This window comes from Canis aureus, chromosome 8 (genome assembly GCF_053574225.1).
Source record: "Canis aureus isolate CA01 chromosome 8, VMU_Caureus_v.1.0, whole genome shotgun sequence".
NCBI lineage: Eukaryota > Metazoa > Chordata > Mammalia > Carnivora > Canidae > Canis > Canis aureus.
The window spans coordinates 13,248,032-13,273,637 of record NC_135618.1 but is presented as its reverse complement, the minus strand read 5'-3'; the positions used below and the strand labels follow the sequence as shown (position 1 = coordinate 13,273,637).

The following is a 25,606-nucleotide window of genomic DNA, read 5'->3' as shown; positions in this document are numbered from 1 at the left end:
TCTGTATTTGTCTCCACCAGAATTTAAGTTCCTGGGACGCTTAGATTTTTATCATTTTTTTTTTTTTTTTTTTTTTTTTTGTTCACCGATCTTTAACTGGTATCAACTTTAATGCTTGATAAATGGTAGAGTCTGAAGACATGTCTGTTTAATTTGTGAATGAATATACTCTGACGGAGGGTGGGCTTGTGGCAGTAGAGAGTGAGAGACTAGGGTGATGGGCATGTTTTTCCCAGGCTCTGGGTCAGTATTTATGCTCCTGTAGAAGCATGTGTGGTGGTAAGTGGCTGGATTCTGGCCCTAGGTAGATGGTTCTATTGAGCACAGTGAAGGCAGAGTGAGTGTGAACTATTAACAGACCAAAGTCAAGCCATCGGAGCCTTTTGGCATACGAGTGGTCTGGTTATTAATGGTGTTTACGTGGAATGGTGGGAAGAGAAAGCACAGAATGTGCTGTGTCTCTTTGAACTTTCAGAGTGCTTATTGCATAGACATCCGGCATGTCTGGAAAGAAATGCACAGCTGAGCAGAAGGCACCAGTTCTTAAGACATGTGGGTGACATGAAGTATAGTTCTGAGAAAAACCTAATTCAACCCAGAAAGCTCAGGAATGAACCCTTCAGAAATATTTAATTCGATGGTTATGAAGCATTTACTTGAGTTGAATAACAACTAAAGTGTTTTCCCCTTGCAGAAGAAAGTGAACAACCTTTATGCTCTTAAGCAGCATTTTCTTGCCAAGCTAAGAATTGTGACCCAGCAGATTGCATTTTGCCTACAGATGTTAGAGGGAACTGCAGGAACCAGTGGAGCTTCAGAAACAATTTAAAAGGTTAAAATTTTGACTTAAGAATCAAGTTGGTAAATTGTGCTTTTGTCACCGATAAACATTTTATTTTCCTCAGGTTTGGGGCTAAAGTATTGCTGAAAAACTGTCTCTTTGTTCTTAAATTATACGAGATGATTTCAGTGATATCATATGATATTATTATATTGTCTGGAGTGAGGTTTTTTAGAAGACAAAACCACTTGCTATGTTCTGTATGGAGACTTCCCTCTGGCTTGTGTTGACAGTAATCTCAAGGTAATCCTTTGAAATAAAAACCTATAAAAAATGCTGTGACAGGACAAAGAGATAACATGTGTGGCAGAGGAAATGAAACTAAAGTGTTTATTTTTCTGATAAAATAGGAGTGTCTCCTCTCTCCCAGTTGCAGCATAGTGACTCAGTTCACTGAACTATATAATCCTCTCTGGAGCTTAATTAGAAACCTTGTAAACTGAGTGCAAGAGGCCAGAATGTGTGTTGGATGAACACAGAAAAGGCTTTTTATGAAGACAGGAACTCCCCCCGAATCATCTTACAGTGGGATCTAATGACTTTGTAATTGAATTGCCCAATTTGGGTTCAAAAGAGGGAAACTTCTGTTTCTACAGAAAGATGATGAGAAATGTGGACTTCACATGTTTATAACAAAAGCATTCTTCTTTTGCTCCCTAAGTTTCAGAGGCATAAACCATATCGATCCAGAACCTCCTGGTAGCTGACCCGAGGGCTTATGAACTAAAGCACTGTATTGGTTTCCCGAAGGGTACCCTAACGAGCTGAAAGAGTTAACAGCCAGCTTCTCTCAGGGTATAGGGAGACCCTGGCTCAATAAAATAATAAAATAAAATAAAATAAAATAAATAAAATAAAATAAAATAAAATAAAATAAAATAAAATAAAATAAAATAAAATAAAATAAAAAAAATAAAATAAAATAGATAATAGGCTGTCAGGAAGGAATCTAAACTTGTTACTTCCTTGAGTAATTGTATGCAGTAGTCCCGCCTTTGAGGGGGGTGCTCTCTTCAAAGGGGTCAGTTAATTTCCTATCTCTTGAAAAGATAGAATCCATTTTTCTGCACTCAGATGGGTCCCTTCTAAATATCTCTGTCCTTTCATTTTTCCATTCCCCTTTCCTTTCCTTTCCTTTCCTTTCCTTTCCATTCCATTTTGCTCCCCCCAACCACCCCTTCATTAGCTCCTGCTTCAGCTTTTAACCTGTTTACTTAGTCCTAATGTGAACTTTTACTGTTTTTATTGTTAGTTTATAAGTTTCCATTTTGGAGGTTATTATGGTTTAATGAAAGCTGGTCTCCATTTTGAATCCCAGCTTGATTTATTTAAAAAACCTGCTTTCTGGGAGTGCATTTTTATTGACCAAAACAGCCATATTCTTTTCTTTGCCTTGGAGTTTATAGTCTAGTGTAGCTAAAGGTGTGGAAGGACTGGAAAGACTGTCCTATGTATGACTTTAGAACTTCTAAGTTCCAGTGGTAAGAAATTATTCTCTAAATTAAAGTATGTTTTGCTATTCATGTGACTCACCTTTTTATCAGTCACATCCATTTATATACTAATGTGTGTTCAACTTCTATGACATGAATAATAGTATATAAATGGATGTATATTTTTAAGGGGCAGCTTGTGATCATAAACACACATAAAGTTAACATCCAGTCAAATTCTTTCCGTTAACTCATCTTCTCAACTCCCTACATCTCCCATTTTCTGAAATATGGGAGAAAATGCTTACAATTGCATCCAAAAAATGTCCTTAGAAATTGTTTTTATATTTTTTGAACTTTTAAAATTATCACATGGTGGTGGTACAAGTATTTCTATGTGTCTTTCAGTGCTGATTTTGTGTTTTTGATTTTGTTTTCTTTTCTTTTCTTTTTACTTCATTCAACTGTATAACTGTTAGGCCTGGGAAAGAAGAGAGAAAATTGATGACCTCTTCTGACTGCAACATGCCAAGTGACATTGTGTATTCCATTCCCGTTTGCTAAAAATCAATCAAACAAACAAAAAAACCCTATAAGTCCAATGATGTTTTAAGATAGATTTAAAAAGTTTTCCTATCCCAAATAAGCTGTCATGGTTCTCTATATTGCTTCAGATGCCCAGCAAATCCTTATTTTGGCTGATGTTCTTCCCTAGTATATTTGGAGGTATTCAATTAGCAATTTCCCTAGTACCTATTACTTCTAAGTATATTATGCTAGAAATTAAGACATAATTCCTGCCCTTCAAAAACTAAGGGAGAATTAAACAAGGACCAAAATGACTATGCCACAAAGTAGAATATGACACATGCCATAAGGACAGCGTTAGTGAAGTAATATGTTCAAAGTGCCAGGCACAGAACTCCAGAGAGTATATGCTCGTGGATGCTGGTTTCTCTCTCCTCCTCACCAGGGTGGGAAATGGCATAACTGGTTAGAAGAATAAGTAAAGCCCTTTATGGACAAGATGCCATTTTGGTAAGAACAATGTGGGGAAATGTCTGTGGAACAGAAAGCAGCTTAACTAGAGTTGAAAGCAATGTAAGTATAGGAAGGAAGTTGAAATGCTTTTTGGAAAGGTGAGCTGTGGGTGGCCTCATGTGCAAGTCCTACCATGGTAAAAGGAGACATTTTAACTTAATTTGATCTATGTGAGGATGGCATAGAGGGATTCAAAGTAAGGAAAATCACGCTATGGCTTGTGTTCTAGAGAAATATTCTGAAAATTATGTGATAAATTAGAGAAAAATGTGACTTTGCATGGGTCCCACAGTTTGCCTAGGACTCAGTTTCTTTATATGAGGAGGCAAATCAAAGTTTAAAATTCTACTATCTATTTTCATACATCTAATTCTTATTATGGCTAGTACTGTGTGTTTGCACCCTAAGAGACAAGGGAATCAAATAGAAACCAATATGAGATTTTATCAGAACTTATTTTCTAACTAACTGAGCAAACTCCTCAGGCTCAAGTATAATGAATTTTAGCGAATTTTCATAGTACAATTTTTATAACTAAAATGACAGGAAATTTACATTTATAAGTCATACAAATTCTGTAGGAATAAGATATATTTAACTACAATTTTATAAGAGGTACATTTAAAAAGATCCGCTCAATGACATTTCACTTGCAGATATTCTAAAGTTAAAAAGGAAAAGTTTGAGGAAAAATATAAAGGCCCTAAACCCCTTATTACTTCGGTTCAACAAGGAATCAAGAGCAGAGTTCATCACAAAGATAATTGAAGACACCCTGGGAAGAGGGGGACTGAGGTTTTCAAGTTTATCATAAATCATTCAATGCCTTTGGCAAAGCCTTGGTGGAAATTAGGAAACTGAATATTGTAATGTAATTTAAGTTTTCACTAAGGACTACATTCTGATTCTGATGGGAATTTTGCCCAAGAAAGGGCTGCAGAACTAAATCCCAAGAGCCAGATTCTATTGATCATGATAATGTTTTGCCTTTTGCAAAAAGGTGAGCTGCTGTTTTGAACCCAAATGAGAAGCGTTTTCAGAAGCACCCCATCTATTCCTTTTATACTGAGCAGGAGTAAACCAAGAAGAGGATGTGAAATCTATTCCTCTTCTGGAAAAAGGATAAATCAGAGTACCTTTATTTGTATAGAACTGAACTTAGAAATCGTCTCTGAAATCTGTATCAAGTGTTTCTAAATAGTATAGGCGTGTGCATCAGTGATGGCTCAGTAGATCTAAACCTGTCTGAAAATCAGAGCAATTGGAAAATGTTTGTGCTCACTCACCTCCTGACAAAGGAAACAATAACTAACACAGTAGGAAGCTATAGCTATCTTCTGACACATTATGTTTCCAGCCCCAAAATGTCACCTGAAACCACTGAATGGAGATGAATGAAAACCAGCAGTGGTCGTGAAACATGCAAAAGGAGAAAAAGCACCAGCTACAAAAAAGGCCAAGGTTCTTCAAAGCCCAACAAGCTGTTGACTCAGACCTCCGCAAAGTCGAAAGCGTATGTTCTCTGGTTGAGGCCGAGGGTCTTATAATTGACCAGGCAGGGAAACTTAAAATGTCTAATTTGAGGTATAACTGCAACATGTGGATTCTTTGCAAGAAACCTTTAGATAGAAGAGCTACAGCAAACCTGAGAATGATTTTCCATTTCTCTGTCTTGAAAATGCAAAGAAAGACTCCGAAGCAGGAACATTCAAAGGAAAAGGGACCCAGGAGCTTCCAGGATTCAAACTTACTCTGCCAGGGTTGATCCTACAAATTTTGCACCAGGCATCCTGTGACACTAATGAAAAGAGTCCTTTGCAACTTCGTGAGACTTGAAGACAGCTGATAAGTGAAGATAAGTTATTCACTTTCTAGCAATGTCCTTCTCAGAGCTTTACCCGATCACTATTTTGGGAGTCAACATGAAATTTTTTTAAAGCACAAACATTTCCTAGTGAGTGAAATTAGAAATGCATACTCATTTTAAACTGAGTTATCCTTCATAACTCTTAAGCACTCTTTGGCTATTTGAGCCAATAGGAAAGAATTCCTCCATTCTTCCTAGTTTTCTATTTTCATTGACTGTTTGCCATGAATTGGTCTAGATTAAAATCTTGGCTATCTTTTGAATAGGTGCACAAAATCACAGTGTCTTTTGAGATCCAAGAACGGCTGATTTTGCCATGTTTGTGTGATCAATGTGGCCCTGGGTCGACATAAAGCACCAAGTTTTGTGACTTTTCCTGTTTCAGAAAGGCAGTGTTAGTGACTTAAATTATTGTTTAATTATTTTTTACCGTTGTTTCAAATTATTACTGTCTTTTCAATAATATTAACAAGCTCACAGACAGTCGGACCAATGTCACATTTTGAAAACTGTGTAGATAACCTCCTTAATTGAGAAGATGATATTCAGTTAAATGACTGGTTTCAAAGGTGAGAAACTGCAAAGAGAGAAGGGAATTAACTTAACTTTCTAATTGGACTACCTGCACTGCTCCCTTGAATAAATGAATTGCATTCTGACTGTGAAGGGAGTAGAAGAAATTAAAACAACTTTTAGGAACTTGTTATATTTGTGACCAGGATTTTTGGACAGGCTATCTTTATATTCATGAATGAGTCCTTGTATTGTTTTAATATTTTATTTATTATGAGGGAGAGAGAGAGAGAATGGGAGAGAGAAAGGCAGAGACACAGGCAGAGGGAGAAGTAGGCTCCACGCAGGGAGCCCAATGTGGGACTGGATCCCAGGTCTCCAGGATCATGCCCTGGGTGGAAGGCAGGAGCTAAACCACTGAGCCACCCAGAGATCCTGAGTCCTTGTATTTTTTTTTCCTTACAATAATATGAGATTTCACAAGATTGTTTTTCAACCCTGTGGAATTTGGATGCTGATAAAATATGTACAAAGACTAATGTATGTGCACATTTTAACTAAAATGAAGCATTCACATTAGGTTATGTAAATAGATTCCATAGGTCTTCAATACCAATTTGTAGTTCATAATTGGACAAAAAAATGGATCTTCTCTAATTTTTTTCAACAGTTGGAGCTGTCAGAGCTCAATAACTGTTCCATGATTCATGATAAAGTGACTCTGCAAAAAATGGAGGTATAGTGACTTTGTTTTCCCAAGAACTCGAAATCCCTTTGGCAGGTAACCCAATATGATCTATCATATAGTGAACTGAAATTCATATGAAACATTACACATTTACAGCTTCCCCTTTAATCCTGCAAAACTTCATTTTAGTCCTGTAGGTACTATTTTCTGCTATTTTAGCAAGAGTGGGCAAAATATATTATTGGAGAAATAGGCTGGAATAGTAAAGAGAACAAGGGTTGGGGCTATTAAGTTATATTAACAGCTTTCTCTAGCTTTATTTAAAAAAATTGATGCAATAAATGTCATTTTAAATATTTTATCATATATTTAATCTGGTAGAGTAGGACTTTGACAATTTATTCTTGAACATAATGTTTCTTAATGAGGTTTTCATACATGAAATTCATTAGTATTTAAGACAAAGAAAAATAAGTGAATATGTGCTATATTGTCAAGTTTATGATATGTTGGTACACTAAAGTAAATAAATATGGTGTATGCACTAATAGATTAATTCCACATACATTATTAGAGTGAACTCAATTTTCCTAATTTATTTTTTGACATCATATGTGCTAATTATATATATATATATATGTCTAAAAGTAATTGCTCACATTTTAATCATGTGAGGTACTAGTTTATAATGAATTTCCATCTCTTTGTTCTGTGACTTTGAATGTTCCTGGATATCCAAAGATTTAAAGTGATTAATTGAACCTTTCATTCATTCATTCATTCATTCATTCAGAGATATGTGTTGCTTGCCTAAAATGTGCCTGCCTAATCTACGTTCTGGGAGTATGATAATGAGAGGGCACAGGTGTCTGCCTCAGAGAATGACAAAAAGATATAATTTAGATAAAAGATATAAAAAGATATAATTTGTGGAGTTTGTGCTTCCCATGCTGTAAGTTACTCTTCTGGATTAGGAGTCTGGTTGCCATGGGGCAGGAGAACACTTCATTAGGAGGCATAGTAAGTGCCTTACAACCTTGAAACTATGACTAATGCTTTTTGGGCTTCTCATTTAAGTGGTCCCAAAAGAAGAGAAGAAAGTGATCACGTTGGTGAGGATAACTGAACCTGATTACTATGAACAGCTATGACTGCTGCTCCATAATAGTGCTCTGAAAAAGTATATTTAGAATCCAGGGGCTTCACTGGAGCTTTCCTCATGAAAACAGAAAATGGACCATCATAAAGACAATGGCCTAACCGGGATAAAGTAATTAACAAGTCTGACCACTCGAGGATGAGGGTCTGGGTTATCTCCAGACAAGTAAGTCTGAACCAACTGGGATGGCAAGTAAGAATGGAGGAAACAATGAATGGGATGAGTGGAGAAAAAAGATAATTAATATCAGTTATGGCCCAGGGACAAGTTGCAACAGAAGGGTCTCCAGTCTTTTCCACTAACTTTTCTATATTGAGTTGATTGTAGAAATTGCTGCTGGCCACTACGGTGAAGGTTCTCTGAAAGGTATGAGTGATGCAAGCGGTGGCCTTTTTGGAAACCTCTTATGTCTCATCCCACATCCTCTCATCTAACCTTTTTATTTCAACATTGATACAGCAACTAACTGATTGCAGGTATAAGCAGGCATCATCTAGTTCCAACCTTTGCCCAAGGGCTATTTTGTGTGGAACCAACTAACTAAACTCCATGGGACGACCCTTGAACAATGAAGATAAGAGCATATGACTCAGGTAGGTAATTCTGAAGTGTATTACACAAGGCTCCCCAGAGGATTCCTAATGATGCTGAGCCCTAATTATCTACAGGGGTCAGCAACTTGATAATGTGCTGCTACATCAGCTTTCCTTTCTTTCCCATTTCATTCTTTTCATTTTCCTGCTTCTGTGTCTTGCTATTACTTCCAAAAATACTTGCCTACATTCAAGGTCCTGTCCCAGGCTTTTTGGAGAGAAGTGGTGATATAGGAAAAATGGCGAGAATTGTTGTAAAGAAAAGTCAAGTAGGGAATGGGGTATAGGAGTTGAGTGAAAGAGAGAGAGAGAGACAGAAGAATTGGTGATATTTAAGGAGAGACCTAAGCATGAAAATAAGCATGTGGATATTCAGTGGATGAACAATGAAGGCAGGTGGAACTATAAGCACAAAAACCCTGTGGAAGTTTGCCTGACACACTTGAGGAGTATCAGGTGTCTGGTGGGGCTGGAGCAGAATGAATGTGGAAAAGAGTGATAGGAAGTAAATTTATAGAGATAATTGGGCTGATGGAATAGAGGCTTTAGTGGCTCTGTCAGCATATTTAGTATCTTTGGGCTCTCATTTGTAAGTGTGGCTCATAATGCTGACCTCTCATGGTCTTGGCAGGTATTCAAGAGAATGTAATGGATCAAAAGACTAAGCCTCTTATCTATATCTATATCACCTATATCTATATCATCTATATCTCTCCATCCATCCATCTAAGTTTTCTGCATTTCACTTTTTAATGCTTTCATTCTCCTCCATTTCCTCCTCTAGCATAGCATCCATTGAAATATAGTCTACTATGAACTTTGGCCATATAAGCAGTGATGGGAAGATACTAGAAAGCTGAGAACCTTCAGAAGATGGGATTCTCATACCTATGTATATGTCACATCACACCATTTCCCTCTTTTTTTTTCCTCCCCCCTGAGTCTCCCTTCAGTCTCTGGAGCTCTGTCATCTATTAGCCTAAACACATCATACTGCAAGGAAAACTTACATCCTGTTCACCTGGAGGGGCATACCCTTAATGATGTACTTTCTTTAAAGGAGCCTGTTGAACTTGTGAGGACCCTGACCCTGTCATGTATTATTAGTAGCAGGAAGGCTCTTACTTGGTTGAGTCTTATTTTATGCTATCTTTTTCATTCGGGCTATGAAGAAAATGTGAGTCACCATTATTGGAAAAAACACGGTAAAGGTGAGTAAGTTGGGGCTCATCAGAATATGTGTAAATTACTTGACACTTCCCACAGCAACTGACTTTATAATCTGTTATGAAGCTACTTCCTGTTCCACACTTTGTCTACTCACACATCTGTTCACTTTGTATCTGGTGACTTCATTCCTGTTCAGTACTGTGAATTTTACTGCTTATAGACTATATGAGATCCATTCAGTAATTTATTTGCCAGGTAATGTTTAATTTTATAGAGTTGTAAAAATTATTATGATTGTGACTTGGAGTATATTCAAACCTTGTCATCCTCTGCAAAAAATTTTTTGACACTTTTTACCAGGGCAGATTGGATCTCTCACTCTTTTCTTCAACAGGTATGCAAGTGTGGCTGATACAGTGCCAGCTAATGGGACTATAACAACATAGAAGATTTGAGCTTCCCTGGGACTCAGAGTCCTGGACTTGGGGTATTTGAAAAGTAGCTGTAGCAAAGGAGAAGTACAGGAATCAAAGGAGCTAATAACAGAGGGACTGGATGGGCATGGGCAGTTCTGGGAGCCCTGTAGTGCTATGTTCCTCATTTATGCACTTATCCTGCCACTTAAAGTCTGCTACCAATAATTGGAATAAGTTAGAGACTCAAGCTGGAACAAGAGGCAGTCTGCCAAAAGGCAATGTGCTCGCAGGAAACCAGGAGAGGAAGTTCAGCAGAGGACTTCTATAACGGAAGAGCCCAGGAACCCCTTAAAAACAGGCTTCTTTGAGACTCAACTTGGGTTCTGAATTACGCAGTTGGGTTTAATCTGGAATTAAACTAACAGGATAGTTGTCAAATTGTTTTGTTCTACTTTCTTTTCCTACCTACTCTTTTGTCCCCACTAAAGCCAAAAGCAGATGAAATATAAGCATTTTCTTCAATAAAAATGGTCTCCTATCCGGTGGTATTTCAAGTTATAAGGGCACTGATACAGCTCCGAAATTGGTGTGTAAAATCATAGGGAGTATATAAAGCCCAACTCACAAAATGTCTCTCGTGGCCTAAATATTGCAGAGTTCAGACTTTCACAGTGTCAGGAGTAGGAAATCCAAAGATGAAACCTTCAGGTTGACAGAATCAAAAGTCAGAACAAACATAAAGTAAATGGTTAATAGGAAATTCTAAAATTGGAGAATTTTTATACTGTCTAATATTAAAAAGTATATACATGACTGCCCCAAAGCAAACATACATATATGTGCTTATATTTGATTAATGTTACATACACGTAACACTATAAAAAGATTAAAGGAATTTCAGAAGAGATTTTTGGAATCTCAAAAGAATTAGGACACACTTTTGAATGCTCATGACACTATTTTAAATAAAGAGGAGATTTCACTCTCAGTTCTGTGCATGTTTTAATCAATGACTGTACAACTCAGATACTTTAGATTCCAAAGTAAAAATTTTTGTTTAAACACATTTAAATATATTCATTATGTTAAAATGCCATGCTATTTGGGGATGAATAAATGATTTCTTTTTTAGAAATAAGCACATAGTGTTCATCATTTTTAAAATGATTTTCTTCATTTGTCTTCTAGGACTCCATGCTCTTTCCCAAATTCTTTCTTTCCTAACTGACCACTCCTTCTTAGGCCCACTTGTTTCATTCTTCTCATCACCTTGAACTCTAAATAATAAGTGCTCAAGAACCTCATCCTTGAACTTCTCTCCCTTATCTGCTCTCCTAACCTCAGAGTCTCAAGGATTAAGAGGTCTGTAGTGAAGATTTGCCTAATATACAGACTCCTACTGACAATCGGTTACTCAATCTCTCCTCCTATATAGCTAATGTCCAAACTTCGGACCTACTTGCCCTCACTAAATGGTGCTTCTCCCCAATTTTTCTCCATTTCATAAATGGCAACTCTATCCTTCCGTTTCCATTTCCTCAGGTTAAAAACTTGGAAGTATCCTCGACTGTTTTCTTTCACATTTTTTATCCAATTTGCCAACAAATCCTGTATACTCAAACTTCTAAATCTATCCAGAGTCCAACTTCTTCATTCTACCTCTACTGATGACATAGGCCTGTATTATCTCTTATCTGGATTATTTTAATAGCTTCTTAACTACCATCTTCATTTCTTTTCTTATTCCCAATAGTGTTTTCTCAAGGTAGCTTGAGTGCACCAAAGTCATGAGGCCCATCATGTCACTCTTGTACTCACAAGCTTTTGATAATTTCCTACCTGAATCAGGATAAAATCCACTCAATGGCTCCTGATCGCCCTCACCTCCACACACACATTCCCCTACCATCACCATCTGTCTGACCTCATCAACTGCAGCTCTTTCTCCCTCAGTCTTTCTGCCTTTTCACACTGACCCCTCCACTATTCTTCACACACTCCAGAGATGCTCCTGTCTGGGGGCTTTTGCATTTGCTTTGTGCTCTGTGTAGAACACTCTCTTCCAGCCACCAGCTGAGTGGCTTGTTTCCTCACTCTTTCAGTACCCTTTGCTCACATGTCACCTTTTTAGAGAGGTTCTCTTCTTTTTCTTTCCTGCTTTTTCTCCATAATGCTATCATCTGCCAACATACCATATGGTGTACGGCATCTCTCTACTACAATGTAAGCCTTATTGTGGCAAATATTTGGTCAGATTTTGTCACTGCTGTTTCTCCACGTTGAACTAAATTTTAGGGAAAAGTTACTAATATGCACACATGAAGAAGCATGCATATTACACATACAAGAACTCAATGAGGTATATGGTATAGTGAAGACTGCATGTGGATTTGGCCTTGAAGCAAATTGTATGCAGTTAAGATGCATAAGGTGTCTTAAAGATCAAGACTTCTGCTTTCAGACTTTAAGAGTATATTTAAACAATCACAAAAAATGTCAAAAAAATATTTCTCTAAAAATATCATTTAAGTTTAAAATGTTTGCTACTTAGGTTAACATGAGATTACCAGCAGAATTCAATGTGTTAATAAATCACTGAAAATACCCAAAAATGATGAAACAAACTTCCAGAGCCAAATCTGTCTTAAATAGTGTAGATAGCTGACTATCACAGAAGACAATTCTATAATCCACGGTATGAGACAATTTCTCACGACCATTAAAAATCTCTACAAGTCCTGTGGGGCTCTAAATTGAAACAGGTCAGACATCATGGCATCCATGAAAAATTAGGCATGACGATTCATTAAAAAGTTTTATCTTTTGGGGAGAATTGATGGTTCCCTTAAATTCAGTACTGCAAAATAAAAGGAAAAAGGAATAAAATCCTAATATCATGTTTAACTGGCTGACATCCTTTCTATTTTTTTTAATAAAAAAAGGATTTCCAGTGCCACAATACCATATTCATTGTCAAACATAAGAATGGTGTGTATGCATGGGAAATAAGTGGAGATGAGCACGGTATGGATGATTGTCCATGTGAAATTTGTGAAGTTGTGCACATTTACGAACTCTCATGGTGCTGCACTTTGCATTCCTGGTAATAATAATCTTTGGAATTCAGGACTGCTTGTTTATAATTTAGGAATATAGTGTTTCATTTTTCCTGAGACTAATGGGCCTTATTAGCAATGGCATCTTCTTATTGTGAACACAAACATTTCTCAATAAATTCACAGCTTGGTGCTTTGGCAAAGTGGAAATGCCATTTAAAGGACAGAGCCTGCAAATTGAAATATGATGCAGAAAAACAGCAATGAGGAAATTATTGAAAATGAAACTCATCCTACGACAAGTTTAACAGCATTATTGAACCAATCAAGATTGCAATTTGGAGGCTGATTTCACCTGCTAATGAGTAGGCCACTCACAACTCCTAAGGTTTTGAGATCAGATTTTTTATCTTTTACAAATTTAAACACAAAAGCAAAGATTGGTCTACTTTTCCCTGTTCCTATCTGTGTCCTCAACCTACGTGAAATCTTTCTTAGGCAGCCTGGTTCTTCCCTGCTCGATAAAGTCAGATTGCTGTGGAGTGATAATTGCTCGGAATTGAACTATAGGCAGCTCTGTCCATAAGAGCGTATCATCAGACGAATATTTCAAAGAGAATACTGAAACTTAGAGAAGCACAAATGATCTTGGCTGTGGATGTCTTAGGATTTCAACTCCAATCAAAGGGAATAGGACCTGCTTAGAAATAGTCATCTCGATACACTGCAGCCTCAAGTTAGACCTGCATAATCACAGACAGCCCCTGTCAAGTCGGTGGAAGGCGCCCCTTAAAGCAGGCATGCACACGCGGCTCACGAGGCAGCACATTTGGATGATTTGTGGCACAGGATCAGAAACCGCTTCAACTTGTTTGAAAGGAAAGAGCAACATACTTTAGAAAAAGAACACAAAATCCCATGTGATCTTGATTCTTGGAAATACCTATTTTCTTAGTAAATGTAAAGCATGGCGCAGTGCATCTTGTATTATTTATTCCTGGCCGGGCGTGGATGTCAGAGTGGAAGGGCTTTTCTGTGCTGGCATACCGGATTGGAATGAGACAAACAGAGCAACACAAATATTCCATTGTTTGCCTCTGTAGACTGGAGGGGCTGGAGACAAAGGCCCTAGAATGCTGGAGAAGCACTTTTGTCGAAATGCTGGTGAGAAACACCGAATGCTCTCTTCCCCTTTTCCCCAGCTTGCTTTCATTTTTCCGGAGCTGAAACAAAAGATAACTTTAAACGCACACCCACGGAATAGGAAGGTGACGTGCCAAGTCAGTTATAAACAAGCAGAGCATTCTTATAACATTTACAAAAATGAGAACCTACTCGGAGCCCCCCTCATCACCATGCATACACCCTCAATTAAAACAATGCCCCTGATAGCAGGCAGTATAATCTGCATTTTATTTCACTCATGAGCAAAATAACAAGTTACTCAGGCCTGCGGCACTCATGAGTGATATGGGGCGTGTAATATCCTTTCCATTGAGTTTCCTATTATTAAGCTTGAAATAAGGAGTTCAGAATTAACTGTGACAATGATTTTATCTAGTGTTGGCATCACCATTAGCTTTTGCAGTTTACTGCTAATAAAACTTTAAATTTGCTATTACTTCTAATAACCTTCTTGCCACCTTAGCTGTAGAAATTAGACAAAGAACCCTGCTGACATGTGGCTAGTGACATTTTCTGGAAGTGTAGAAAACTCCGATGACAACAGTGACTGTTATTTACCAAAGTATAATAAAGCCAGGCCCTGCTGGCCTTCAGCAGCCTAATTTAAAGCACCTGTTCCCAGGGCTTGAAGAGGCCTATAAAAGAACAAAGCATAAAATTTTGGTTTCTGTTATTGTTGTTCCAAGCATCAGAGTTTTCTTTCATAGCAATCCAATAGATTCTAAAGTAGGAAAAAAAGTAAACTCATGATCAGGACTACATGAGTGACAAGGAATATTAAAACAAGTCATTGTATGGTTAACTCAGAAACCCAGATGTATTCACATAAAGCGCAGAAAAAATTTGCAGGGATAGACCCATCTGTGGCTTGATCACTTTCTCTCAAATCTCTAGTCTCATTCAGCTCTTCCTCTGTGATATTGGACATTACCTGTCCCAACAATTAGGGTCACAAATGTTCTTGTGTTTCAGACTGTCAGCAGAATTAATACTTATATTGGAATGTATGACTCTGGTCATAGGTCAGATCTTTCTGGCAGTGCCTTCCCAACAAAATTCCTTTAAATAAACAAATAGGATATGAATGAGACAATGGACTTAAGCATACAGAAAAGAGATAGTAATAAGTCTTATAAAATATTTTTAAAGCATTTGCTTTTAATTATGAAGAAAATAATTAGTTCACCAGACTTTTATTTGGGAATCTTCTGTTAGCAGTCAGTCAGGTTACGCCTCGCATATAAATTCCTTCCCTCACACATTTTCATCTCAGGGCATGCTCTGCCACTGGAGAGTTCACTGTTTACTCTCATTGGGCAGCGTGGCTATTTGATGAGAGAGTCTGCATTCCTGAAAGTTGGGGAATCAAAATGAATCTTGATGGCCAGTGAAAAATGTGTCATTTGCAGGGATGGGGTTCCTCTTTTTTCTGTCTTCTTGGGTCAACCCTCTTCTTGTTTTAAATAATTGAATTTTATTAAGAAACATGAGGCCAAGCAGAAGAGTCCTTTCTCCCCCACCCCTGCCAAGACATTCCATGGGAGGCGTTCTCTTTGCCACGGGAGGACTCAGCACTTGCAGCAATGCTCTGAGCAAGACTGGCTGTGTGAGCGGCAATAGAGCAGCGAGCAAGCTCTTGAGATTTCTTGAACTGTGAATGAGTTGTTTATAATTGGAGGAACAAGCTCAGACCATTCTCAGCCTTTACAAAGTTGATAATGGCTGCAGCATATGGTGGCAGTTTCTTCTTCAAGTAACTTCAGGGTTAATCTTCTGCCCCTTGAGGACTATAACCACGTCCTGAGTGAATGTTAGGCACGCACTCATCATGTCTTCCTCTTAGTCCTTACTCTCTCTCAGTCCAACACTCAATGAAGATGGAGGTTCTGCTACTGCTTTTTCTGTGCCAGCCTTTTCAAACTAGATAAGAGAGGATGTGGGTGTGAACACTAGTGTAAGTAAGTCTTGAAACACCGAGGAAATAATCCTCAAGGAAACACTTGGAACTGGACAAGACATTAAATGATATTCTCTTATTATGACTTTCTTGGTGACCCAGGAAGTTTTCCTTATGGCTTTTGTTAAAGTTCCCAATTCCCTCTCAATTCCAGGAAATGCTATCTCAGTATTCTGAGCCAGGGAGGAATAGTATCTTTCCCTTAATGAGCCAGGACTTCATTCACTGTGAATGTGAACTATTCTTCTCACATCTGGGATTCATCTGTTCAACCACAAAATGCCGGTTAAGAAAGAAGGAATTTAGTAGCGAAAGTGATATTCAAGGCCAGCCCATCTTAGCTGGCTGGGAATTTGGTTATAAGAGATAGAAAGTGACTGAGAACCAGGTGAAAAGCACTGGTGGCTCTACCGTGAGCTTCCGTTGCTCAGGGCTCCCCACTCAATTCTACTTATCTCTACTTTGGAGCCCCATCCCGAGTTTCTGCCTTCATGCCAAGCCCTTGTCCCTGAAAATTCTATTTTGTTCCTGTCATTTACAGACATGAGACTAGGGGAAGGAAGAAGGAAGAGGATACCCTGACTTCAGCACCCAGAGAAACTTGCTTCTGACATGCCCCATTTTGGGAATCATTGAAAGTTCGCAAAGTATCCTTGTTGGAAAACTGCTTTTAGACTCAAGACAGAGCCATTAGAAATTAAACTGTCACTAGATGTGACATTACTCTTATGAAGTAATACATTTTGGGTTTCCAAAATACTTCATTTCAAAGGAGATTTGGAAAGCACAATCGATTCATAAGTTGTTTTTGCAAAACTCTTGGTTGTGCTAATTTCTATAGATTGTCTTGGATTTTTGTTACCTTTAGATAGCTATAGAGTAATTCATATTTGTTCAACTCTTCTTTTTTATTATTCAATTGGAAGAAAAAAACCCAACTTTTCCAAACTAGTTATCCGTCCTATAAAACAGTATTGAAATTGTATGTACTTGTTTCCAAATTGCTTTCTACTCTAGTAGCTACTATCCATTTGGACTATTCATTTTAGTTGCTGAACCACAAAAATAGGTGTCTTTTGTTATATACAAACAGCTTTCAATCTGCTAATTAGGGCTAATTAGAGGGCAATTGAACTTTACTCTCCCTGTGTCTTTCTCTCTTTAAACTGTAGGCTGATGGCATTTTGCAGACTAATAGAATGAGCAGCCTTCCTGAGCCTCGTACTCTTTCCATTATGCCACTGCTACTATACATTTTCTTGTCAATGTTGGTGTAGAGAAACCCTAGGAGTGTAACTGTGCTTATTATACATGCTAAGGGAGACTAATTTAAGGTGACTGGATAGAGCTTGGCTGGTTCTAAAGAAAACCTTCAGTGTGGGGCGGGAGAAGGTAGCATGGCTCGGTAATCCCTTAGAGTTCACTTATTCTTGTGTTATTTAAAGTTATTTTTCTCCCTAACCATAAAAGTAGTAGACTTTTCTGTTACTCCGTTCCACATTAACTGACATGATTTCCTTTGTTCCTTTTATCAACCCTGTGGCATACACAGTTCTCTTTGCCCCATTTCTTTGAGAGACAGGCTTGGGGAGTTACCTAGAGAGGGAACATGGCACAGTAGAAAAAAGCACAGTCTTTGGAGTCAGACAGCCAGGCATTCAATTTCTGCTCCATGCTTTCTATTGTATAACTGGAATGTTCCCGAAACACTTGGAGTTTTATTTTCCCTCATTTATTTATAGAATGATAGTGTCCCCAAATTTGGTGAGACTCAGAGTCAAGGGTTAAACTGAGTTGAGCTCAGGATCCATTCATTCACCAAACTCTCATTGGCATTCAACTACTATGTGCCCCTTATTTTAAGATATTAGAAATACAAAGACAAACAAGATGCTGCCCAAATGCTCTAGGGAGTTTTGATCCTGTGAAGATGGTCAAGGCAAGAGAAAAACCACAAGACAATAGGATAAGCACTGTGGTATGTATGGCGGCTAGAGGAGGGGGTCACCTGATTCAGGTTGCAGGAATTCAGGAAGGAATCCTGGAGAGAGTCAAGATTAAGCTGGATCTTAAAAGGAGGGATAAGTTAACTAAATCAAAAGACAGGTGAGGTTAGGGCAACAATATTCAGGAAGCAAATGAGTAATAGCAGATGGTCACAAAGAGAATTCAGGAACCTATATAAGTTATGGATGAGAACACAGGATTCGGGGGACTGACTAGAGAAGGAGTTGGTGGAGTAGGGATAGGAGAGGTTTAGGATCATAATCAGGAAGGAGTCAGGATCTGAATGCAGATTTTCTGATTTCAAATCTTATCCTTTCTCATCACAGTCCCCTCCCAGCCCAGCATGTGCACATGTGTGTGGGCGCACATATGAATGTGCATGAGTGTGCCTGTGTGTGTGTACATGTGTATAGTCATATGTCTGGAATGAGCACTTCACATATATTTTTACCACTCAAGAGATGGTACTTTTTTTTTACAGCTAACATGTGGATACACATTACAATCCTGTTCTAATGGAACAGAAATGTCAACATACTTTGAAATAAGCCTTTAGCTATATTTTTACTTCCCGTTATCTGTACTTAAAAAAAAAAAGGAACAATTCAAACCATTAGAAGCTGTTTGTGAAATATTTCAGCTTTAAAAAGTCTTTGATGAGAAAGAGTACAAGCAAAGAAAGAAAGCAAAGCACACCTGGACAGCATATAGTTATCATTTTATCTGAGGTGAGAACCCACCATCCTAATGGACTTAGAAGCTGTAAACATTTCTCCACTGATTGGCAATTTGTAGACAGAATTGCAAGTAGCCTACCTTTTGCACTTGAATAATTATAAATTTAGATTCATAGATAGGTGGATAATGGATAGATAGGTAATTTATCTATATAAGGAAGGAGCTGTTAACATGTGTCCTTTGAAACACAACCAATGTGTGTAACATAGGACCTGGATTCTGTATAAAATGTAAATTTTCTGGTCCAGAATGTTACTTTCCTAATGAGAATAGATAAAATTGTATATTTCAAGAGAGACTCTGTGTTATTCTAATCTTCCAATCCAGGCCATTTGATTGCAGCAGGTGCAATGAAAATATTTGAGAATGAAAAAAAATACATACACAAAAATAATCTAGCTCATATCTAAAATTTAACAGATTGAAATATTTATAGTAAATGGACTCCTTACAAGGGTGTGATTTAGAAAGAATAGCCTAGAGTTCACATGCATTTTAACCTTTTTCTGGCAAACATAGGACATTAATAATTTCTCCCTTAATGATTACAACCCATTATTTAAAAATATAATCTATGATTTAATCTCTAAAGAATAATCCATGTTTCCTGTTTTTCTTGTAAACTGGAAGAAATAATCTGAATTAGAAAGTTGGGTTTTTCTGTTTTTGTTTTTGTTTTTTATAATGGGAGCAGTAAGGGGAGGTGAAGAAGAGGTTAGTCATTCCCATGGCTCCTGGGAACATTATTGCAGTATTTGTACTTGCTATATTGTTGTATTTGTTAAGAAGTAGAAGGCAGAGGTTAACAGATTCCCATCTCTTTTGTACTCCTTTGCTTAATTTTGTTTAACTTCTATTTCTCAATTTCTTAACAGTTTATATTCTTTTTTAAAAGATGTTATTTATTTATTTCACAGAGAAAGAGAGAGAGCACAAGTAGGCAAAGTGGCAGGCAGAGGGAGAGGGAGAGTAATCTCCCCATTGAGCAGGGAGCCTGATGCAGGACTCGATCCCAGGACCCGGAGATAATGACCTGAACCAAAGGCAAACCCTTAACCAACTGAGCCACCCAGGGGCCCCTTACATGCTTATATTCTTATTTCATATTCATAACTCCCAAAGCCAACTATCCTTTTAAATTTGGTCAGGATATGTTGTATGTACCATAAAAGGCTGGCATTTTCTAGTTCTACAGCAGCTGAAAAACTGCAATTGTATTGCCTTCTCTAGAAGCACAGAGCATCTGTCTAAAAATATGACTCTATGCCCTGCAATGGGGTATTTTGCATCTGCCCCTCCAAATCATTCTCCAGGTTTCTCCCCTTGTCCTATATTCCAAGAACTAATCTGAAGGCAATGTGAAGCAAAGCTTCTTTTCCTCTGGCTCTCAGTGAGGCTCAGCCAATGGGAGGCCCTGGTCACAAAGTGGACAAGAGGAAGGAAACACTAGGGTGTTTGTTCCCTTGGCTTCCTCTCATTGGTTCATGGGTTGGCAGTGTCTGAGTGGCTCTTCCCTGGGCCATAGCTCCTGTCGTGAGACCCTCTCATCAGACACAGCCTCACACTCTAATCTAAAGATACCTCTTCTTGTTACTTCAGCCCTGGTGGTGGTGGAGAGGCTTAGGAATGCCTACTTTACCCTCCTCATTTGGTTTCCCTCAATATTGCTCACCCTTTGCGTCTTCATTAAAACTCTCTTTAATCACTTCCTTTGAGTGTGCCATCTGTTTCTTGCCAGAACTCTGACTGATACAACTTCCCAAAGCCAAACGTGAAGAAAACAGTAGGAATAAATATCAAACTTGGGCAGTGAATCATCTGAAGTTTATTTTCCTGCGTCTCCATACCCTGCATGCAGCAAATACATGTGATTACAAAGTATTTGATCTTTGGAAAAAAGAGATTCCTGTCTTGGAATTTTAACTTGGTCATATTACACCATGTTTAGTGTTTGCTGTACATTAAAAACATGCAAGTGGCATCAATTTGCACTGAAAAGTAAATTGTTTTTTTCTCTTCTAGACAGCCTTTATTTAAAAATATGCCAATGTTTTCATGCAAAGAGACACACAAAAGATGGAATGGCAGAAGTCACTCCCAGATGACTTCAAAGTCTCAGTATTGATCATTTTAGATGTCTTCATTCTCTTCTTCAGAATACTCCTGATAATGGTAAAGTCCTGCTCTCCATAAATGGGCCTGTGCTTGGATGACAACGTTCATCATGTAACAACTTGCCACTATCTCCATTAATGCAATTTGAGGTGCTTGTTTTATTTCATTCTGTAGCTCATTTCTTACTCCATGCTGCCTTGGTCTTCAGTGCTGCTTCCTACCATAAGTTAGAAATGAATTTTTTAAAATAAGCACTTGTACTTTGAACCATAAAACAAAATCTAAAGCTGAAATCAAAGGAAGAAGGTAAATTACTTTTAGTGCTCTGCAAAGAAACTTTCACTTGGCTATTTCCTGTTGTTTTGAAACTCTGAAAATCAATACAGAAACATATCATATTCTGAGGCAGGTCATCTGTGCACTAGGTGTTTTTAACAGTTGGCTTTGAAGGGGATACTTATGCCCCCTTGACATGAATCTACAGTTCTTTACACTAAGTGTCCCCATGAAACTACATTTTTGCTCGGGCTATCCATCTCAATGGTTATTACTTTTTACTGTTCCAGGCTCCCATCTTCTATTATAGATTCACTGATAGATCAATATGACAGAGGCAAGATAAAAGTCAGTTAGCTGCACATGTCTATTATGAGCCTCAAAATTCAGACACACATTTCTCCCAACAAAAGCCAGGCACGTAACTGAGTCGTTTAGTGTCTGGGTGGTTTTCTAGTCCTTTCTGTACAAACTCACATTTCTTGACATCTTTCTTAATTTTGAGGTCCTCATGGCCTGTCAGGGAATTAGGAATGAGTGGTTCCCTGGGGGAGAGAGTGATTTTAAAATACAATCTTCACTTTTGAAAGGAAAGAACAAAACACATTTGCTGCTACACTGAGGCAGTAAAAAGTAGTGCTGACATGCTCAGTTTTTAAACCACAGGCAAGTGAACTGTAAAACCAAGCAATGGTTCAAAGTCAAGGAAGGAATCTTTGTAGTCCTCTAGTGGGTAATGGGAATGACAAAAGTGGCTTTGGTTTGGTTGGAAACCTCAGTTCCCTCTGAGGTTGATCACTTTAGCTATGAATCAGCAACCATTATGAGAAAGAAGTAGAAATCTACTAAACACTTTAGCCACTGTCCACACGATGGTCTACAATAGCCACTAGCATTGTAGGGAGAGAGTATTTAAGCAACATCTCAGAAATGGAAGAAATGGGTAGCAAAAGAGGCTAAGATTCAATGGTTTCATATTTTAAGATTTCAGCTTTTATTGCAAGTACTCATGGTTAGATTCCTGACCAGAGATATGAAACCTGAAAAGTCCACCAAAGGTCACTAGAAGGGCAATTAAAATGTACACCTTTTACCTCATTAATTTACTGTCTCATGAGTAGATTTCATAAACATTTACTGAGTTCTTACTGTGTATCCCTTACTGTGTTTCACTATGAAAGATGTTTGGGTTAGGAAAGACATGTCATTCAGAAGGACTTAACCTATAAACCAAGAATCCATTCACATTTATGGATCCAAAGAACACATTATATTCTATGGGTGAAGTAGCAGGAAGAAATGGGGAGAAGAGAATAAATAAATGAATAAATAAATGAATAACAGGGAAAAAAAGAAAGACATTGCATAGACTGATAATGGTCTGCTAAGGACTGAATTTGGAAAAAAAAAACTAGACATCACAACACACATTGCTGCTAACAACTGGATGAGGAGAGGTACTTAGCTCAGATGGCTTTAGGAGAGACCTCTTGACAGAAGCAGCACTCAAGGAATTTCTGGAAGATGAGCAAGGGTTATCAGGTGAAGAGAGATCAATAAAGATATATTGTATCTATATACATATGGATATACTTATCTATATTTTTTATTGTGGTAAAAGATGTGTATTATGATATCCACCCTCTTAGCAAATTTTTTAGCATACAGTTCGGAATAGTTAACTACAAGCACAGTGTTGAACAGTAGATCCCTAGGACTTTTTCATTTTGCATGGTTGAAACTTTATACTCAGGTAACAGCAAGTCTCCATTTTGCACCTCCCCCAGGATATTTTTTTTTGAATTTTAGAAATTTCTTTATTATTACTTATTAAGCACCAGCTTAATACTGCAGAAAATTTCAAATCACCCTTCAACAACCCATTCTTCCCTCCCCACACCCAAATTCTTGATAAAGAGCTCTTCAAGTGAAGACACGGTCTCTTTTTTCTTCTGTATAAAACTTTTTTAAATAAAGGCAAAGAACTGTGTACATCTTGCTGTAAAATGCTGCCCACGGCTGTGGGAAGTGTCTGCCCAGGCTCCTTTCACTGTCCAGGTCCTGAAAGACTCTTGTTCATGAACTGTCCCTTCACAAAGCAAGTCCACCCCTTGCTTGGTTTATCATTCTGAGGGTCAAAAACTTTCTCACAAAGTCTCAGTCCAGTCTTTTGTCACAGCTGCTGTAAGCAGGCCCTCGTCACTTCGTTCCCCAGGATATTTACCTATTTTCATTTTCAATTTCAATTTCTACCCCTTCCCCACCACCCACAAAGACAAGGGAGCACTTACTTAAAAAGCATTAGGGGAGAACATAATGAGTAAGTAGTTACTATGTCAGAGGGGAGGGCTGGCAAGATCTCATGAGATTGTCTGACCATTAAAGGCCTTACAAATTACTCTAAGAAAATTTTATTTTATCTGGAGTGGAAGGAAGCCAGTAAAGTTTTTTGTTAAGGGGCATGAAATGGTCAAAATAGCTCCTTTACAACTATCACTCTGGGGACAATTGGGAGGGGGAAACCAGAAGCAAGGGAACCAGTCTGAAAGAAGTGCTAATTGAGAAAAAAATAATGAGGGACTAAAGGAAGGTATGGCTATGATGGAGGTGAGGAGAGGCAGTAAGACAGGCTCTTGGATAAGAAAAAAATGTGGGGATGGGGGCAGGACAAGTGACAGTATTGTGGAATGTCCATTTACACAGTCTCACAAGATAAAGCAAGTTCAATCTCAAGCCTACTGCTTGAAGGGAGGCACTGGACACTAAATCAGGAGCAACTCTGAGCATGCCCAGTTTGCCTATAGTTTATACACTGAAGTTGACCTTCATATGCAAACTCTAAAAACTTACAATGGGTGTCCTTTCTTTCCCATAGATCAGTTTTAAGAACAAGCAGAGCATGAGTGAGTATCACAGAAAATAAGGAAAAGGCAGAGCTAGAGCTCTTTGAAAATCAGTGTCTAGTACTGAATATCAAAAATTCTCCATTATTTCATTTTTAAAACATGTTAAATGTAGTCAATAAGCATAGTTCTAGAGAAACAATCCTAAGAGTTTTGTTTTATTTTGGCTATATAGCTCTTCCAATCACTGAAAATAGATGAAGAATGGCCAAGGTCCAGGAATTCAAGAGGGATAGAATAAGAGGCTAAGATAAATATTAAGTCATGCTTTGGTCAGAGATGGGATAAATCTTTATATACACATATTATGAAATAGCTTTATTGAGATATAATTTACATATACATAAAAATCACTCATTAAAGTTCACAATCAAATAGGTCTTAGTATTTTCACAGAACTGTACACACATTCTATGATCTAATTTTATGCTTTTATCACCCAAAAAGAAATCCTTGTACTCATTAGTTGTCACTCCTCATGACCCACTGCTGCTACTCCAGTGCTAGGTTACCTCTAGATCATTATTTCATTTCTTTTTATTGCTGAATAATATTTCATTGTATGGATATGCCAAATTTTATTATTCATTCATCAATTGATGGGCATTTGAATTGTTTCCACTTTTTGGCCATTTGTATAATATTATTATGAGCATTTGTGTACAAGTTTTTGCATGGACCTAGGTTTTCTTTTCTCTTGAATATATATTTAGGAGTGGAGTTGGTATGACTAACATCTCAATGAACTGCTAAACTGTTTTTCAAAGTGGCTGCGCTATTTTACATTCCTACTAACAATGCATGAGAGCTCCAGTTCTCTACATCCCAGCTAATGTTTGTTATTGTCTGTCTGATTATAGTTATTCTAGTGTGTATAAAGTGGTATCTCATTGTGGTATTGATTTGCATTTTCCTATGTTTGTATTTTAAATCTGTTGACTCAATCTCTTTTTCATTATTTATGGAGTATATTTCACTTGCATTTTTTATAAAAAAATATTTATTTATTTATTTGAGAGAGAGAGAGAGACAGAGAGAGAGAGAGAGAGAGTAGGGTGAGGGGCAGAGGGAGAGAGATTCTTAAAGCAGACTCCACACCCAGTGCAGAGCCTGACTTGGGGTTCGATCTCATGACCCTGAGATCATGACCTCAGCTGACACCAAGAGGCGGACACTTAACTAACTGTACCACCCAGGTGCTCCATCTCTTGCAGCTTTTTTTAATCTTGTAAAACTTTGTGAAAACCCATCAGTCATACATTAGTACAATACGTGCCAAATATATAGTACAAAATTCAAGGACTTGAAATATTAAGCATCTATTAGCTTGTGAACCCACAATTTAGATTGGGCTTCGCTAGGTAGTTCTGACCTGAGCTCATTCAGAGGCTTGCAGGTTAGCTGATTATTGGCTGATCTAGGCTGGCCCTGATAGGACAACTCCACTGGCCTCCATGTGTTTCCTGCCTTCCAGCAAATAGAACCAGCAATATTCTTCCCAGACAGTGGTAAATACAAATGCTTTTCCATGCCTCCTTTGCTTCTGGTACAAGTGCTTACACCTCAATGGCCAAGCAAGTCCCATGACTAAACTCAGAACCAAGTGGCAAGGAAATACATCCACTTCTTGATTGGAAGAACTGCAAGG

General features: G+C 37.9%; 1 long non-coding RNA gene across 1 annotated transcript in view; it reads right to left on the bottom strand.

Annotated features, from left to right (window-relative positions):
- Positions 1 to 13,746: 13,746 nt before the first annotated feature.
- The window catches only part of LOC144318023 (uncharacterized), an 83,300-nt gene continuing 71,440 nt past the window's right edge, over positions 13,747 to 25,606 (bottom strand). The window contains exon 3 of the long non-coding RNA XR_013383887.1: positions 13,747 to 14,000. This is a non-coding gene — a long non-coding RNA (uncharacterized LOC144318023). The remainder of the gene's footprint in view (positions 14,001 to 25,606) is intronic.